Source organism: Chiroxiphia lanceolata, chromosome Z (assembly GCF_009829145.1).
Source record: "Chiroxiphia lanceolata isolate bChiLan1 chromosome Z, bChiLan1.pri, whole genome shotgun sequence".
NCBI lineage: Eukaryota > Metazoa > Chordata > Aves > Passeriformes > Pipridae > Chiroxiphia > Chiroxiphia lanceolata.
In genome coordinates this window covers 75300125-75318691 of record NC_045671.1, presented here as the reverse complement: position 1 = coordinate 75318691, position 18567 = coordinate 75300125, and the positions used below count along the sequence as shown (strand labels likewise).

The 18567-nt window shown below is 50.4% G+C and overlaps 1 long non-coding RNA gene across 3 annotated transcripts; it reads right to left on the bottom strand.

The window, feature by feature from the left end:
• Positions 1 to 801: 801 nt before the first annotated feature.
• Positions 802 to 17058, bottom strand: LOC116780381. Of its 3 annotated transcripts, XR_004354447.1 has the most exons (7): positions 16978 to 17058; positions 16768 to 16893; positions 14345 to 14539; positions 13664 to 13976; positions 10700 to 10706; positions 1726 to 1731; positions 802 to 812 (listed from the first exon to the last, which is right to left on the bottom strand). It is a non-coding gene; the product is annotated as an uncharacterized LOC116780381 (long non-coding RNA). The 3 variants fall into 3 exon arrangements; XR_004354449.1 differs by lacking the exons at positions 802 to 812; positions 1726 to 1731; positions 10700 to 10706 and adding exons at positions 8164 to 8388; positions 8934 to 9099 and having other exon boundaries at positions 13684 to 13976; XR_004354448.1 differs by lacking the exons at positions 802 to 812; positions 1726 to 1731; positions 10700 to 10706 and having other exon boundaries at positions 13526 to 13976.
• Positions 17059 to 18567: the final 1509 nt, after the last annotated feature.

The following is an 18567-nucleotide window of genomic DNA, read 5'->3' as shown; positions in this document are numbered from 1 at the left end:
TGTACTTGCTCAGGGTCATCTCCCCACATCAACACCAGGTGTGTGCTCAAGACTTGTCTGTGCAATGCAAACAGAGACACCCTGTTTAGTCCTTCCGTGTCTCTCCAGGGAAGGCTAAAGAACCTCTGTGGGTTGGGTGAGAAGCCAGTGCTGGAAGTAGTGGTTCTATTGTGATTGCCAACCAAGAGTGGTTGTCGGGTCTGGGATGCGTGCCCTGGGGTTTGACCAGGGTTTTCCAGTGCACATGGCAGTAGATCACACCTTGCCCTGGAGGTCCTTCATGTCCTCCTACGGAGGTGACAGAGATGGGAAAAAGAATGAAATTTTGGCTGTGCCTCTGAGTGTCCCTCAACCTCATGCAGATGTGCTAGTTGTCCAGACACGGACTCATTGACAGGGACGTCTTTGGAGCTTCCATGGGATTTTCTTAGAAATACACAACTCAGTTAACTGGTTCTACAGCGGAGCAAAGTAGCGCCCCTACGAAAACAGGGCGTTTCAGTCCTACACAGAGCACGGGCTTGTCACACAATATCTGAGTGCCAAGTGACATACACAGCACAGTGCAGCGCAAGTCTGGGCACACTGAAGTCAGCTGCAATGTGTGTCCTTGACTTCTCCTGAGCAATCGTCTCCTGGATACTCTGATCCACTCCAGGCAGGCACCGCGATTCTCTGGTTCTTGAAGATCTTTCTCTTTGGATAGGAGAGGGTTTCTGGCCTTGCCTTGAGTGTGGAAAAGACACGGTAAGGGTCCGCAAGACTTGGAGTGTCACTCGTCAAGGATTTGAACACTATCTCTCGGACGTGTGCTGAAGCAGTTGTGGAGGCAGACAGTGCAATGGAGCGAGGTGCAGCCAAGAAAGACCAAGCCCCCTTTGAGGGGCTTGAAGGAGAAAAGAGCTTTTTTAAAGTGAGAAGTGAAATAGTGTGTTGGCTGTGGGAATGGGAAGGGAAGAGGAATGGGGAATGGGAAGGGAAAGAGAAATGGAAAGGCATCTGCTGATGTTGTAATTTTTTTGTTATGTCTGCGTGTAGCAGGGAAATTGTGAAAACTGAAACCAGTACACAGTTGAAAGCTGAACAAAAAACCAACATTTATTCCAAAGAAAGTAGCAAACAAGATGAGAAACCGAGAGACAGAAAAGAGAAGGGAAACAAACCTCCAAGACAACCCCCCATTCATTAAAGTGTTACTTACCAGGTTGTCTTACTGACCCCAGAATGCTTAGAATTCCCCATAGCAGAAGCTGCATTGTCATTATCCTCATGAGCCAATTTTCATTAATGTGAGGAAAGCTGGGAGACTGTAGAAATCTCAGTTGAACTTCAAAGTCTCCTGGTTTCTTTCTCTCCTCAGACTTAGAATCTGGGTTCTCTGTGGTTTCCCAAGTCTCAATGCCAGGGTAAGACACTGGTTTATGAAGTTGCCTGACCAAACCAGGAGTCTATTTTTTAAGCCACAGTTTTCTCTCTCCACTCTGGTGCAACAAGACTTTGAAGGTGGTCAAACCTCAGTTTGAAGCAGTTCATTTTTAGCAACAAGTTTATCCGATTTTTCTCCTGTTTCCCTCTCAAAGGCTAATGATGACTTCAACACCACATTTTCTGCTTTCAAAACAGTAAACTCAACATCAGAAATCCATTCAGAAGCAGGTGAATTTTTAGCTTCTTCTTGTGCACAAGAGAAAGAGGCTTATAGCACTACACAAATTGTACCTTTACCTTTTCCTTCCTCACATTTCTGCTTAGCCTGACATTGTTCCACGCATACCACAATTTTCTCCTTAACTTTCTGAAACCTTTGAACCAAGCCTTTTCCAGCCTGGGAAGGCAGAGATTTGTATTTTTGCAGTAGATTATCCTTGACAACCCTGCTTCGCTGCAGCAATTTAATGCCACCTGAAAGAGAGAGTTTAGATTTTTGCCTGTCAGTGCCCCCAGGAAAGTCGAGACCCTTGTGCCCAACCAGTCCATGGCATCTTGTAATGAGATCCTTCACGTAAAGATTCACAAGATCAGAGGGTGATTTGAGTGCCCTTGTCAGGGGGATCTCAGCCAACAACATGAAGACCCCTCAGCAGACCCTGCTGAAGTGTTTCCCGGTGCTGGCAACTGAAAGAACTCACTCCAACAGTTCAGGGAATAACACTCTTTATTAATACAAATTGTGACAGGTTTGTCATCGGTGGTGATAAGGTCTGGCTGCAAAAATATGTTTTAAAGCAATCTTCTGACATATATGAAGCAAGCACAAGCTCTGGTCCTAAAAGCAATAGTTAACATGCCTTGCCAGTGCCCTTGGCCATCTCCAGCACAACTTGTCCTGTGCTGTCCCACAGCTGCTGCTGTTTCCCTGCAGGCTGCAGATACCCATCCAGCTTCCCCCCCCGGCTCTCACCCCTGCCATTTGCAACCCTTCCCTGATTGCTGCCCACCCTCACACTCTGTTTCTTCAAATACACACATGGGGTGATCTCCTCCTCCTTCTGGATGCTTCTCCTCCCACTGCAATGCAGGGACATTTCTTTCTCCTCGTCCCCTCTCTCCACCTTTCCAACTGCCGTGTGGGGCAGTGTCTCTGTCTTGGGCAGTTTCCTTCCTCCTAAGAAAGCTCCAGCAGGTGGGACACAGCCTTTCCAGGAGCATGCCAACCCCTCAGCCTTCCTGGGGCCTTTCTCCTGCCCTGACAGCAGCAGCTTCAGTGTGCTGTCCCCAGGCTGCTCCTTTCAGCTGCTGGCACAGACAGGGCCCAGCTGTGCCAGCTGCTGTCCCATCCTGCGCTCAGCACAAGGGACGGGGCAGCCCAAAGAGAAGCCCTGTTGCTGGAGTGAGCCCAGGCCCTCAGGCAGAGGGGATCTTCCAGTCCCTGTCACAGCCTTGTGCTGGGCTGTCAGAGACCCTACTCTGCCCCTCTCTGAAATGTCCCATGGCCTGAGGGACAGACACAGGGAGCTGTGTTCACAGAAGCACGTCCCAGGGCTGCATTCAGGTGGTTTCCAAGGGGATGTGACTCTCAAAATGAAGTGATCTCAAGACACTGTCCTTCCTGGCCTCTCTAGAAGTAGCTGATGGCATTTGTGCTCACTCTGATTCCTCTCTCCACACACACACACACACACACACAAGTGTGAATGCTTAACTCTCTTCTTTACAGTGCAAATATGCTCATTTGATGTTCCTCCGTGGGGGACAAACAATGCTTATGAGGTGGAGAGATAGACCAGTGCTGGGAACAGTGATTGCAAGGGACTGGTCTGTGATGAGTGCACTGGGGCACTTATTTTCTGGGCAGGGGGTCCAGAAAATAGGGTCACAGATCAGACTATTTTGGACACTGTTGGTCCTTCAAGAGTATTTATGGAGGCCTGGCTGTGGAAGGGACAGGGCTGTGTGCCCCCATCCTGTACAGTCACCAACTTCAGCTCTTCAGTGGTGCTTTTATGCAGCAGGAAACTTCCTGGAGGTTGTTCTTGGCAGCAACTTTGAAAGAACACTTGAGCCTTCAGGCATTGCCCTGAGGAGATCCCCTTTCCTTTTGGAGCTCGGTTCTGTCCCAGCAGTGCCTATGGCCTGTCCCTGCCTGCATTGCAGGAGTGACACACAGCAGAACTGGGACCAAGCTGGCAGAGCACTCAGGTTGTACACCAGCAATCAGAGGTGGATCAGATCAGAGGGTGGAAGTTAAAGAGAGCAGCTCTGGAAGACCAAGTTCTGGCGCTTCCTGGAAGATCTACCATGCCTGGAGTCTTTTCCTATCCATCCCTGCACACAGAACTGTCCCTGAAATTCAAAGAAAGGACTTGGGTAAAGGATCTCAGGAAAAAAAAAAAAAAGACCAAAAGGGCCCGTTGTATTTTTAAACACAGAGACTGATTCAAAGAAATCCTTAAACAATACGTAAAGCACACTTTTATTACGGCCAGGGGATACAGGGGGTTTCGCCCGCCTGTGCATTCCGCTGAGCGAAGAAACACAACAGATTTTTATACATTTGGAAGAAGTGAGCTTCTGCCGGATTCTGTCCCTGGGATGGGGCAACTCCGGATGTATGGACATACTGGGAATGACATGCTGCATAACAGTGCTGGAAAATGGCCTCTGGGGTCCTAGTGGATGGCCAGTTGGCCAAGAGTCAGTGGTGCCCTGACAGGGGCTCACTGCTTGGTCACGCAAGGGTTTTCAGACACATGAGTTCTTCCCTTGCACACAGACACAGACAGTTCATGGCAGCAGGGGCAGTATCTCCTGGGGGTCCTGCTGACATGCCCGGTGCCTGGATGCACCTCAGGCCTGTAAGGTGCCACCTGCTCTGCCACTATCTGAGATGCCCCATGGCCTGAGAGATGGACACAGGGAGCTCTGTCCACAGAAGCACATCCCAGAGCTGCATCCAGGGGGTAGGGTTTAGTACTGTAAATGCAATGTGACACTGAGACACTCTTTGTCCCACATAACTTCAAGACCTCCCCAGGAGGCTGATGGCATTTGTACTTGCTCAGGGTCATCTCCCCACATCAACACCAGGTGTGTGCTCAAGACTTGTCTGTGCAATGCAAACAGAGACACCCTGTTTAGTCCTTCTGTGTCTTCTCCAGGGAAGGCTAAAGAATCTCTGTGGGCTGGGTGAGAAACCAGTGCTGGAAGTAGTGGTTCTCTTGTGAGTGCCAACCAAGAGTGGTTGGCAGGTGTGGAACGAATGCCCTGGGGAGTTGACCTGGGTTTTCCAGTGCACATGGCAATAGATCACACCCTGCCCCAGTGGTCCTTCATGTCTCTCCCAGGAGCCTGGAAGTGCACAGACACTGCTGAGTTCTTTCCCCTAACACAGTGCCACTCTTGAGAGGTTCACTGGTGTTTTTTCTCCTCAATACGTTCTTGAGAGAGGACTTACCAGAAGACCTAAACTTTCAGGCACTACCCCGAGGAGATCCCTTGGTAGGATGGAAATACTGTTGCGGAGGGCAGTTGTGCCACAGAAGTGCTAATTGCCTGTCCCTGCCTGCAGGCCAGAGGGCTGACACACTACAGCCCTTAGACTTAAACTTCCAGAGCGCTCGGATCTTACACCGACAGCTCTGGAAAAACCAAAGGCTGATGCTCCCTGGCAGTGCTGCAGTGAGCAGCATGACAGAAATGATCCAAAATACAGGCAGAGAACTGCAAGGGTAAGTTGACCAATTGTGAGAAACAGGGAATATAGTCCTGGACACTGGTGGGGAATCCCTTTGGCCAAAAAGCCCCTTGATAAGGGGCAGGCTTTTGAGACATGGAAGGGAAGGTTAGAGAAAGGTCTGTCTGGAGCGCTCAGCATGTTAAATGTAGGAAGAAGACCTCAAATAAGACAAAAATGTCCGGATGCTTGATCTGGTGCTTTTCTGAAGACTTGCCTATCACTGTGAGTCCCCCACAAATTTGGGGGAACCCCCAAATCTCCCAATACTCTCCTAATGCTCTTCCAGCACCCAACAGTCCTCTATTTCCCTCCTTCTCTCTCAAAATAAAATTCTACCTCTTTTACTGCAGCATGACTCTGTCTCAACCAGTGTCCCCAATGATGTCACCAATGTCCCTGTGATGTCACTGATGTCCCCAGGGGTGGTATCCGTGTCCTCAAAGTTGTCACCAATGTCTTTGTGATGTCACTTTTTTCCCCAGGGGTGGCACCCTTGTCCTCAATGATGTCACCAATGTCCCTGTGTCTTTCCTGGCATCTTTAATCGCAGAGCAATGTTTGTCCAGATGGAACTTTTGGGACTCAGGCAGGCAGAATAAGTGAAGGGTTGAAAACAGGAAACAACAGCCTTAGTCCCCAGCAAAGAAAGCCTGGAAGCTTTGACTTTGTGGTGCAGTTGGTGGGTCAGCCTGGGTGCTCCATGGGTAGCAAAAGCTTTCTGTCCTGGCTTATTTGATATGGGAGGAAACTTCCTCCATATGCAATTTTTGGAGTCAGGCTGACAGTTTCAGCGCAGGGCTGAAAAAAGCAAGCAACAGCCCTTATCCCCAGGAAAGAAAGACTGGAAGCTTTGTTGTGTTTCAGTTGTTGGGCCAGCCTGGGCACTCCATGAGCAGCAAGAGCTTTCTGTGCTGGCTCCTTTGGTTTGGTAGTAATCTTTGTTTGTATGCAATTTCTGGAGTAGGGCTGATAGATGGGAGGCAGGGCTGAAAACAGGAAACAACAGCCATTATCTCCCAGAAAGAAAGCCTGGAAGCTTTGGTTTTGTGTTGCAGTTGGTGTGTCAGCCTGGGGACTCCATAGGCAGCAAGAGCTTTCTGTGCTGGCACCTTTGTTGTGGGAAGAATCTTCGTCTGTATGCAATTTTGAGATTCCAGCTGGCAGCTGGGAGGTAGGACTGAAAACTGGAAACAACAACAGTTATCCCCAGAACAGAAAGACTAGCAGCTTTGGCTTTGTGGTGCAGTTGGTGTGTCAGCCTGGGACTCCATGGGCAGCAAGAGCTTTCTGTCCTGGGACCTTTGCTGTGGGAAGAATCTTTGTTTGTATGCAATTTTGGGAGTCGGGGAGTCAGGGCTCAAAACAGGAAACAGCAGCCCTTATTCCCATGAAAGAAACACTGGAAGCTAACCCTAACCCTTACCCTAACCCTAAACCTAACTCTAACCCTAACCCTAAAAGCTAACCCTAACCATAAACCCTAACCCTAACACTACAACCTAACTCTAACCCTAACCGTTGCTAACCCTAACCCTAAACCCTAACCTTAACCCTAACCGTTGTTAACCCTAACTCTAACACTAACCGGTAACCCTATACCCTAAACATAACTCTAACACTAACTCTAACCCTAACCCCTAACCCTAACCAAAACCCTAACCCCAAACCCTAATCCTAACCCTAACCCCTAACCCCTAAAACTAACCATAACCCCAAACCCTAACCCTAACCATAACGCTAATCTAACCAAAACCCTAAACCTAACATCTAATCCTACCCAAACCCTAACCCTAAACCATTACCCTAAGCCCTAACCCTACCCAAAACCTAACACCAACCCTAAACCTTAACGCTAACCCTAACGCTAACCCTAAACCCTAACTTTAACCACTATCCCAAGCCAAACCCTAACCCTAATCCCAAACCCTAACCCCTAACCCTAATTAAACTAACGCTAACTCTAACCCTAACCCTAACCAAAACCATAACCCACCCAAACCCAAACTCTAAACCCTGATCCTAACCCCTAACCCTAACTGTAACCCCAAACACCAACCTAAACCCTAACGCTAAAGCCTAACCCTAACTATACTATAACCCAAACCCTAACCCTAAACCTAACCCCTAACCCTACCCAAACCCTAACCCTAAATCCTAATCCTAACGCTAACCCTAACCTTAACCCCACCCAAACCTTAACCCTATCCCTAAACCCTAACCCTAAACCCTAACCGTACCCAAGCCCTAACCCTAAACCCTAACCCTAACGGTAATCCTAACCCTTGCTAACCCTACCTCTAACCTAAACCCTAACCCTAACTCTAACCAAAACCATAACCCAAACCCTAACCCTCAACCCTAACACTAACCCTAACCCCTAAACCATAATCCTAACCCCTAACCCAAACCCTAACCTAACCCTAACCTGTAATTCTAACCCTAAATCCTAAGCCTAACCCTAATGCTAACCCTAAACCATAACCCTAACCCAAAACCTAACACTAACACCTAACCCTAACCTTAAACCCTAAACCCAAACCCTAACCCCTAAACCCTAATGCTAAACTCTAACCCTAACTAACCTAACCCTAACCATAAACCCTAAACCCTAACCCAAAACCTAACCCTAACCCTAAACCCTAACCCTTTCTAACCCTAACCCCTAACCCTCATACTCCACCTCGCTCTCTGTTTTGCACATTCATATCAGCAAAAGAAACCTCCAAGCTCTTCCTCCAGTCCAAGCTGCATCTTTCCTGCATCCTCGTACTACCCCACCTGTTCACGTGCACTGCTTCCCTCTCCTGAGCTGCCTCCCGGCAAATAGCTCATCCCTCGGCACCTTCCTTAAGCAATGATCCATCTCCAGATAGACCCAGGGGCTTCCTGCAGCTGCTGCAAGATGCTCTCACCATCACTGCTTGAGAGACTCCCTGGAATCGGCCGCTCCCCTGTAAAATCTCCCTACACGAAGTACTCCAAGATAATCACCCAGCGGGGCCTCCCCCTCATCATCCTCACTGGCCACACGTGGGGCTGCCCCGCGTGGGAGGGGAGGGCACGTGGAGCCACAGGCGAGGGGGAGGGAGACGAGCTAGAGGGGGCGGAGCCAGGCACCTCTTTTTCGGGGACGACTGCAGTACTCCGTGTTCATCAGCAGGTGGCAGCAGTGGTTTAAATCCCAGCCAAGATCTCAGACTTGCTGTGTTACACTGAGAGGAGACAGAAAAAACTCTCTGAATACACAGTTTTTATTTCCTTCATATCCAGCATATTTTCTCATACTTTCACGTCCTTTCCTGTTTTTTTAAATATAAAACTTACATTTGTATTTCCCAACCCTATATATCTATATTCAGAATTTCTTTTACTCTAAGATCCTATATATAATACAGCTGTTACAAGGTTCTATTTTGAAATCAATTTATATATAAAGTAGTATTATTTTTCAATATATAGAAAAAGGAGGAATGTTAGTCTTTAGTAATGTTTGTGCCCCATCTACCCCTCAATGAATTTTCAGGCATTTTTGGAAGGACCCTGCATAAATCCCTTCACTCCCCACCAACCTCACCTGTATGAGGATAGTGCCTTGTCTCTGCTCAGGCTCCACTCAACCACACTCCCCCTCGTTTACTGTGCTCCAGTCAGTGCCAGATGTCTCAGCCCTGCCCTACAACACTGCTGCAGGGAGATCAGCCCATGAAGCTTTAGGACATGGCTGTACCGGGATCAGAATATGTGCTCACAGACCCACCTCAAACCGAATCCACAGCACCCACACCTCGGCCTCTGTGCACCTCAGTCTGCAGGGACAACCTCTGCAAAGGGGCCTCGGGAATGAGCACCGGACCCAGGACACAGTTACAGAGTGCTGAATGCAGTGAAAACTTGAATGTGCTCTGAAGGATCTGAATACCACACTGAAAAAAGAGAATTTTCTTTTAAAAAGTAATTTTATTTTGTATTTTCTACAGAGTTCCTAGCAAAACTTTCCCATTACTGAAGGGAAAAAATACAGGTCAGGCAAGCTTATCCAGCACTAGTGAAACACACCCTTGACAGCGCAGTTGCACTTGTCCTTGGAACTCCACTACAGTTCTGACACTTCATCTTTGCACTGACAAAGAAAACTGCAGTGTTGAAAGAGTGCTGAGATGAAGAAGGATACATTAAGTGGACAAGAGGGACACACAAATAAAAGAAATAAAGAGCATTTGTAAAACTTGCCATATACAAAATAACTTCTTCTGGAGGGTGATTTTCAATTTTTTTTTTAATTGAAAGCCTGAACAAAGATAAACCTTTCACCAGAAATCATTTGAAAATGCTGGTTTTACAAGCAATAATGGGGCACTAATCAAACCACCAGTCTCCTGCAAACTTGTGATAGTTTTCACCCTAGGCCTTCCTAGAGACCAGCTTGTAACCAGGAAGGAACTAGAAAAGTGATAAAGGAAGTATTCCATATCATTCCTTTCCGTAACACAACATATAAAAAGGCGCAGATAAGAGAGTTCGCTTTTCTCTCTTCCGGTGGCTGAAGGCGACAGGTCTCTCCGTAGATGGGCTTTGCTTATATAGGCCAGGGCCTGCTACTCAGACCTGCCGTTATCTCTGGTCTCTCTGGGAGCCGTGGGGGAATTGGCTGCTGCCTTGCACAGCTCTGCTGTCCTGCTCAGGGAAGTATTTAATTTGTCTTTATATTTATTCTTTAGCTCTCTATTAATGGGTATATTTAGAAGATATTTGTTTTTTAGGTTTCTTTTTATCCCTGTTTTCCCCCTCCCTTCCCCCCCCTCGGGAGTTCCCTGTTGTGTATAATATATTAAAATCATAGATATAATTGTAAATATATGTAATATATATATATTTGATATAATCCCGTTTCGTTTGAACTTCTTTCAGTTTTTTTCCTGTTGTTCATTTTTTTTTCCCCTCACTTGGGGACAGCTTGGACTTGGCAGGAGAGCCAGGCCAAACTGATACACACATTCTTACTGGGGGCTCATCCAGGATATTTTGGTTAAGTTTGGCCTGTTTTGAAAACATTGTCCAGGAAGACAGTCAAGCTCGGTGTTACTTTGCAAACCAATCTATTGTTTTGGGAACAGGTCCAGGAACACTGCCAGAGTCCGGGAAAACTGCCAAGTGCAGTCTTTGTTTACCTCCTCAGAGTCGAGGGTGCCAAGCTTTGGGGCCAGCCCTGCTGCAGAGCACAGCCATTGGTGGCCCCGGGCCTGCTTAGCACAGCAGGACTGACATTTTGCTCCTGATGAGTTCAGCATCCCTAGGCTAGGGAAAAACCAGTCACCACCTTGTCAACTAGACCAGAGCACTGAGTGTCACATCCAGTCTCATCTGCAAAATGTTCATTGTCAAACCTCTAGTGAGGTCTTCAGCTGAGAGGAGGAAAAAGTATTTTGCATCTTCATTGGTACAGGTGTCGATAGAAGCCTACAGAGCTTTTGCCTTTTTCAAACAATCGGACAGTTTCCTGACTCCCTGGCAGCTGAATGTCACAGATCTCCTTTCCTACATCTGTGCAGATGTCGCACACAGGTACCTATACATGTTTTCTCAAGCCTATGCAGGGCCAAGATTTTGTCACCCTGTACATCCCAAGGTGAGTGTTCCGGTTAGTGAGTACAGCAACCCCCCCCCCCCCTCCTTGCAATCAAAGAACCATTTTCCCAGGCCATTTCTTTAAGGGTTAGGATTTTTTAAAACTGATGTCGTGCCACCAAACCTGCTTGGGATCTCTCCCATCTTTTTGACTGTCCTTGGATTTAAAAAGCACACACTCCCTTCCATCTTCCAACAGCAAAACACAAAATGCTCCTGACCCACAGTGTAACCCTAAGGATGGGCACCCCCACCTCACCATTCTGACGGAGAGCTGTCGAGCACCCCCAACCCACCCATCGGATCTGAGTATAGCAGCACAGCCACAGCAATGCCGAGAGCGGGAACAGCAGCACCGCTGGTGGGATTTGTACAGCAGGAGACAAGCACAGAGGGACACATTTGGCCACACACAACCAACACTGAATTTCCTCAAAACCCGTTCCCCAAGACCATCTGCTCAGAACACTGTGTCAAACAACATGTGGCAATAAAACTTTGGTGCATTCAAAACAGCCAAATTCTTGCATGCTTGCTATTAGCTCCCCTTACTGTTGTTATTCCTTCAGAAATTCTACCCATAGCCAAGTTACTGGCTACTTCTTCAAGCATTTCCTTCCCTGGTACTACCAGCACATTTACACAGTCAAGGAACTTAACAGCTTTCTGTCGTAACATAGCAATTGTGTGAACAATTTCTTTGCATTTCTGTGTGTATTACCTTGGCATAGCTGAATGCTGATAGTAAAAATTACTGCGCCACTAAGATGGTTACAGGACCTGAAGTTAGAACAAAGGTGGATTTATGCCAGATGCCAAGGAGGAGTTTTGGCAGGTGAATAAAGTTTTCTCATCTCCTATGACCACCTGTTGTGGTCCAATTAACAGTGGACAGCAGAACATGTTTTCCTTATGCAACCAATGTAGTGTGAACAAGAAACTAAGCGTCATGAGCACTATATAATCTGTCTTTCTTCTAATAAAGATGACATATTGCCTGATCATATTGACCTAAGAGCATCTGTCCGTTCCCTTCCATCGATAGCTTTCTAAAATTATCCAGGTGCCAATTACAGCCACGAAAGAAAAGCAAAAGGAAAAGAAGGGTCAGGCAGCCAGAGAGCTCTGCAGGTGGCACCAGGCAACATCACACTTGCTAAAACACATCCTTTTGCACAGAGGAGGAAACAGGCCAATATTATGGCAAGTTGTGTCCTTCTCCCAGTGCTGACAATAATCACACACAGCACCAAGTAAAGCTCAAAGGGGGCATGTCTCAGTCAAAGTGACTCACCACAAGATAAGTGGGGAGGGGGGGTGGGGAATGGCAAAAGCACAGACACCAGGACATTCTCTTGCTTCCAAGGCAAGACCAATCATCCCTCTAGGAAAAGGGAAAGAGGCAAGGGTTCATCAAGCAATGCATAACTTAGCAAGTGAGTTTAACAAATACCATCAGGTTTTGTGCACAGAGGAAATAAAACTCACTGGTTTTAGTAGCTAAAATATCAGGGGAAATTACTGTCTGGTTACAGCAGTAAGCTTCCCACAGCAGTTTCAGGTGCCTGCCTTTGGAGACCAGCCCCAAAGTAGAAACTCCTCTTGACTGCTCCTGAGAGAGGCAATTGGAACTTTAGGTGTTCAGGAAAGCGATTCCCTCCCCTAAGTCCTGGCTCACCTGCCCGAGCATCTACAGTGCTTATATTCCACCTCACTCTCTGCTTTGCACGTTCGTATCAATAAAAGAAACTTCCAAGGTCTTCCTCCAGTCCGAGCTGCATCTTCTCTGCACCCCCATACTCTCCCACCTGTTCACCTGCGCTGCTCCCCTCTCCTGTGCTGCTTCCTGGAACAGGGCTCATCCTTCGGCACCTTCCTCGAGCGATAATCCAGGTACACCCGGTGCTTCCCCCAGACCTGCGAGATGCTCTCACCATCACTGCTTGAGAGACTCCCTAGGATCGAATGTTCCCCTGCAGAAGCTCCCTATAAAAAGTGCCCCAGATAACCACCCAGCACGGCCCGCCCCTCGTCATCCTCACTGGCCACACCTGGGGCTGTCTCGCCTCTTTGTCATCCTCACTGGCCACACCTGGAGCTGTCCCGCATGGGAGGGGAGAGAAGGGCGAGTGGAGTCATAGGCGGGCGCTCGGGGAGAGGAGGCGGGGCGAGCAGGAGGGAGGGGCCGGCGCTCGCGCCGCTTCGCGGGGTTTCGCGGCGTTTCGCTCGGGGCCCTGGGGTTCTTCTGCGCTGGTTTTGGGTGCGGATTTGGGGGGACTGCGCACACCCTCCCCTGGTCACAGCCCCGCCCCAGGTCGCTGCACTCCCCGCACCCCTTGCTCAGCTCCGCGGGGATTTGTGCCTCCTCTGAAGGTGGCGAATGTCTACAAAGCGAGTCGGGAAGCCAGAGAGCTGCAGCCCCCGGGCCCCGCCGCGGCTTCCCCGCTGTCACCCAGCACCTCCCGCACGTCCCGCCCCGCAGCACCGCTCCCGCTGCCACCCTCGAACACAAGGAACAAACCCCCCAGCGCAGGCCGGCCGGTCCCTCCTGGCAGCCTCGGCAGCGCCGCAGCCCCCAACGACGGACGGGGCGCGCCGGCAGGGGCCGCGCGGGGAGGGGGCGGGTCCCGCGGCTGCGACCCCTCCGGGAAGAGACCCCCGGGCCGGCCCCGTCCGGCACCGCCGCTGGCCCTGCTCGGCCACCGCCCCTCGCCTCGCCCACAGTTTTAACATTGGAGAGCCAAGATTTAATCCAGAGCGCCGCAAGCTCCCAAGTGCAGGGCATTTCCATAGACTTGTTATTTTTCTCTTTTTAATGACCACGTTGCTAAAGTCAGGGAAATACAATCAGCATTTCTAAACACCATCACTTCTACATCCACCTGTGATCAGGGGCCGATGCGCAGCAGCCTGCCCTGGACAGGCTGCAGGGATGGTGTAAAGGCCCCTATTCCCCAGGTTTGAATGACTCTGGCTATGATTCCCGGCCGTGAACAGAAAGCCCAGAGCCAATGGGAACTCCAGCCAGTTGCAGGCAGATGTTACTCCGTCCCAGTTTGCCGGAGGTGGGGACAAAGGTGCCCTTCCCTGTTTGGAAGTGGAAGTCGTCCCCTGTGCAGAGCCCACTCTGATCCTTGGCCTCGTGGGAGCCGATTCCCTTGTCACAGTCCACTTCCTGCAGAGAAGAAAGGGAAAGATTGCACATAAGGAAGACATTCTTTCCTGGGAGGGTGGGGAGGTGGCCTGGCAGAGAAGCTGTGGCTGCTCCATCCCTGGAAGTGGCCAAGGCCAGGCTGGACGGTCTATTGGAAGGTGTCCCTGCCCGTGGCAGGGGGTGGAAGGAGATGATCCCTAAAATCCTTTCCAACCCAAACCACTCCAGGATCCCAGGATGATTCCATGCTCTCTCTCTGCATTTATTTGGCATCATTTCCTCTCAAAAACAACATCTCCAATTTAGTTGATTGCTAAAGCCATCATTTTAAAATCATCCCAGGAATCAAAAGGGACTGGAAAACATACAGAAATCATTCCTACACCCACCAACTCATTATTAATTGGAATCCGATTCCCTCATCTCCGTCCTTGTTTTTCTTGGCTGGAAAACCTGATGATCCTCACTGGCTATTTTTAGGCTGGTTTTCTTCCACAGCTCCATTCTCCTGTCTGAAACCTCTTGGCATATTCAGGGTTTATTTGGAGGGAAGCCCCTCTGAGGTATTTCCTCTCATGGCAATTCTGTGGGATGAAGAAGTAAAAAAAGCACATCAAGAGCTCCTTCTACCCCCTTCCTTCGCAAACACCCTCCCAGTTTGTCCTTGGCAGCTCCATCCCCCCAGCACCCGCACCCGACGCTTCGGCTCCACTGGGAAAGGGACAGCAAGTGCAGAAGCAAGTTCAGTGCTGTGCAGGGGCTCCCTGGGGAACAGAACTTCAATGGTTTAGTCCATGGTCTTTCCTGCTGCCCTCCCTCCTGGAGGCAGATGATGACCCATCCATTCCTCTCTCCCTTGTTTCTCCCACACTCGCAGACCCAGGTCCTGCTCTTTTGGCCCGACTTTTCTTACTAGACCTGGCATAATTTTCCAGAGTCCCCAGGAAACTTCTGCAGTTATCCCATTGCTAAGTGCAGGCACTTCCCTCTGTCTCTGGAAGTGCCTGCACGAGTTGTCCTTGTCCCAGCTCTGCCAAACTGACACACGCACAGGAGAAATAACAGGTCTTGCTTGCACAATTCCTGACCCCAACCCTTGCCTGTCCTGCCCAGAGCTGAGGGAAATCTGAAGGAATATTAATAAACCACCTTTGTTAAGAGCAGTCATCAGCCCGGTCCTTCAGGCTTTGCAGGAGTTTGTAGGGAACAGACCCAAATTTCAGTCCTACCTCTAAATTTCTAACAGCTTTCCTCAGAGAGATTCCGGACAGTAACACATACAACAGAAAGAAAAGAACTACACAAGGAGTAACAGAAGGTTTGCCACGAAGAACAGAAGTTCCTGTTCTCCCTCATCAGGCTGGGACTGTAGGACCCAGTCTTTGCCATCAAGAGACCAAAGTGTTGTCATTAAGACTTAAACCTCTCCCCCACGAGTGTTTCTCAGAGAACTGGGCCAGCACTGAGCTACTCCCATGTGCCTGCAGTGCTTTGGGGAGGGGCAAGACAACGTCCCACTTCTGCTTGGAAGAGAATGAAAAGTCATTCCCCTTCTCTCTCTGACCCAGCACCAAAGCAGTCGTGAGGACAACATCAGACTATGCACGGAAGGCCTGATTCAACTGGGAAAGAAAAAAACCCTAAACAAAGAAACAAAACCACTCCGAATTTCAAGGTAAAAATACGCTGCTTCCTGAACAGGAGCACACAAAACACATTGAAGCCAAAGAGAAAATGACAAACCAGAAAAAAAAAAAAAAAACCAAAAGAAATGCTCTGCCTGCCTTGATACGCTCTCTGCTTGATCATTCCAAAGGAAATTCTCCACAGATCAGAAGCAAGTACCAATCATTTGTCCTCTATGGGAAATTAACGACTTGGGTTTCTGTTGAGGGGCTGGACATGTCCAATGAGGGTTCAGGGTCTAGTGGGTTGTTTATGGCAGATGCTGACCGGCCCAGGCCAAACCCAACCACCCCCATTGCTGCTCCAGCCCACATGGAGAATATTGATACTGTATAGAAATACTCCCCTTCTCTGCTACTCCATCCTTCCTTACACATCCATGGAGCAGGTTTTCTCCACCCTTTGTTCCCAGCAACAGCTCTCCAGACTGAATCCCAGCTCCCACAGACACAAACTAAACACATAAAAACATAAGTTCCATCAGCACCTGGAATTCCGAGCTCTCCGTTCCCTGGAATCCTCATCCCAACACTCACAGCAATCTCACCTCAGCCCACAGGCTCTCTGTCCTCACAGGGAAACACAGCCTGCTCTGGCACTGCATTTCCTCTCATTCCTGGTCTCCTGCAACCCCCCAGGGAAATCTAATCCCTCAGACCCTGCATCCCTGGACACGAGGGGAACTAGAGTTTGACCCAGATCCCAGCGCCCTGGACAAGTGTGTTCCCAGGAGCACACACCTGTGGCTCCATCCAGCCCATCCATCCCTCCTTTCTCCCCAGGGAGTCCCAAACCCTCCCCCAGCTCTGCTGCATCTGTCCCACGGCCCAGCCCAGCTCCAGGCTCTCCCCCAGCACTGTGCTGCAAACACACCCCTAAGCTCGGCTCCCCGGGCTCCTGAACCCCCAAACCGAGGCTCAGGCTCGCCAACAGGGACCAACCTGCCCCACTCAGCATAGCCCAACCCCACAGCTCGGGGATCCCACGCTCACCTGGCCCTTTCCCCCTTCCTCTCCACCCTTCCCAGCAGACACAGCAAGGACCAGCCTGCAGTGAGAAACAAAGCCAGTGCCCAGGGAGCAAATGCCAACAGCCAGGAGGAGAGAAACGTGTCCCTCTGACTTACCCCACCCCACGGGCAGCACCAGGTGCCCCCAGCGCCGGTCGGTGGGGTTGGAGCCTGTTGCTTTGGCTGCTCACACCCCAACACATATGGCATTGTGTGGGACCCAAGTCAGTGATTTTCCCTGTCCTGAAAGAGAGGAGAACAAGAGAATTAAGTGCACTGGGGAAGTCAAAAGCTCTTGGCTTTCACCCTTCTCTTCTGATTACTCACTACAGGCGTTTCTTCTCTGAAACTTGCTCTTATCCCTCCCCCCCCGCCCCCGGCCGGTCGCCGCCACTGCCCTGCCCCGCGGCCCCGAGCGCTTCAGGCCCGGCCCGGCCAACGCCTCGCTCTCCGCAGGCGCCGCTTCCACGCCCGCCCCGACGGCCGGGCCCTGCCTCGCAGTCGCCGCCTGGCGGACACGGCCGGGAACGGCACTGCAGCCGCGCGCCCCCTCCCACCTTGCAAGACCCACGGTGCCTTTCTCAAGTACGGGCCTTTCTTCCCTAAAACCTGCTCTTACCTAGGAAAAGCTGAGCAATTCACAGAGTTGCTGTTTGTAGCCCACCTTCCCAAAGGATTTCTCTCTTCCGGCGGCAGCGGCGGTGGCACCAGCAGCAGCAGCAGCAGCAGCAGCAGCAACGCTCCCCGGGAAGCCCTGAGGCTGGAAATTGACACAGAGCAAGCCAAGAGCATTAACTCGGCCCCAAAACATTCCACAACCAACCAATTTAAAGTCACCTTTGTCTCATCCCCCCACGCAGGCAGAGGCTTTGGGGTTCCAAGGCAGACACCGAGAGGCCCAGAGAGCAGCAGCTGCTCAGCCCCACCATGGCCTCCCTCGGCGTCCCCTGGCCGGGAACCGGGCTACCCAGCCCCTGCTGTGCCGCACAGCACGCGGGGGTTTGATTTTGGGATCCCTCCCTGGCCGCTGCAGAGCAATGCAGGCATTGGGGCCAAGTCCTGCCTGGCCCCCAGGCACTGCAGACAGTTCAGCCCCAGCAGTGGGCTTTTCTGCCTCTTGCTTCCTCTCTCATTTGGAAGCAGATGGTGAGGAACAAGCCCCAAGCAGATGGCGCGGGGCCAGCCCCAGGCACAATCAGCACTGAGCAGCAAGGCCTGGGCTCGCCAGAGGCCTGGGCCTTCCTAATCCAGGCTGTGGGCTTCCTTCGCTTTCTTCCGCTGCAATTCTCCTGCCCCGGCAAGTGTTAAAAGACAGACTGCCCAGGGAGATGTGCCCCAAAACAGCAATCAGTTTCAAGGCCAGAAAATCTCAGGGCCACACTGTATCGGGGTGAAGTTGGGATGTTATTTTTTGGTCTGTGTTTGGCCCTAGACACCTGCAAAAAGTTTATGTTTTCTCCTGCCAAGTCTGCTGATAAAGCAGTGAATTTGGCCTTGGAGAAAGAGCTTCTGTGTAAACTATTTTAATTGGTCTGTTGTGATTGGCCCATTGCTCTTCAAGGGCAGTTGGAGGACAAAGTGATGATGATGGTGCTGAAGGCCATCCCCCAGACTCAATTGATAAGACCCCCCCCAATTCACTGCGCCTGCGTCAGGGGATTTCCAAGGTGCTCACGCATGCACAGGAGGGGTGCACTTACACAACTGAAGGGGTGGGATTGAGAGCCCCTGACGGGGCAGTGCTGGCCACACCTCCCCGGGGCAGGTGCTCTCAATAAACTTTATAAAGGCAGACTCGTGTCTGGAGAGGGGTTGTTGTTGGCTCTTCACGATGGATCAAGATGTTTTTAGCGGGGACGCCTGCTGGATGTGGGAGCCTGCCACCCCTCCGGACCACGCAGCTGCCGTGGAGAGACT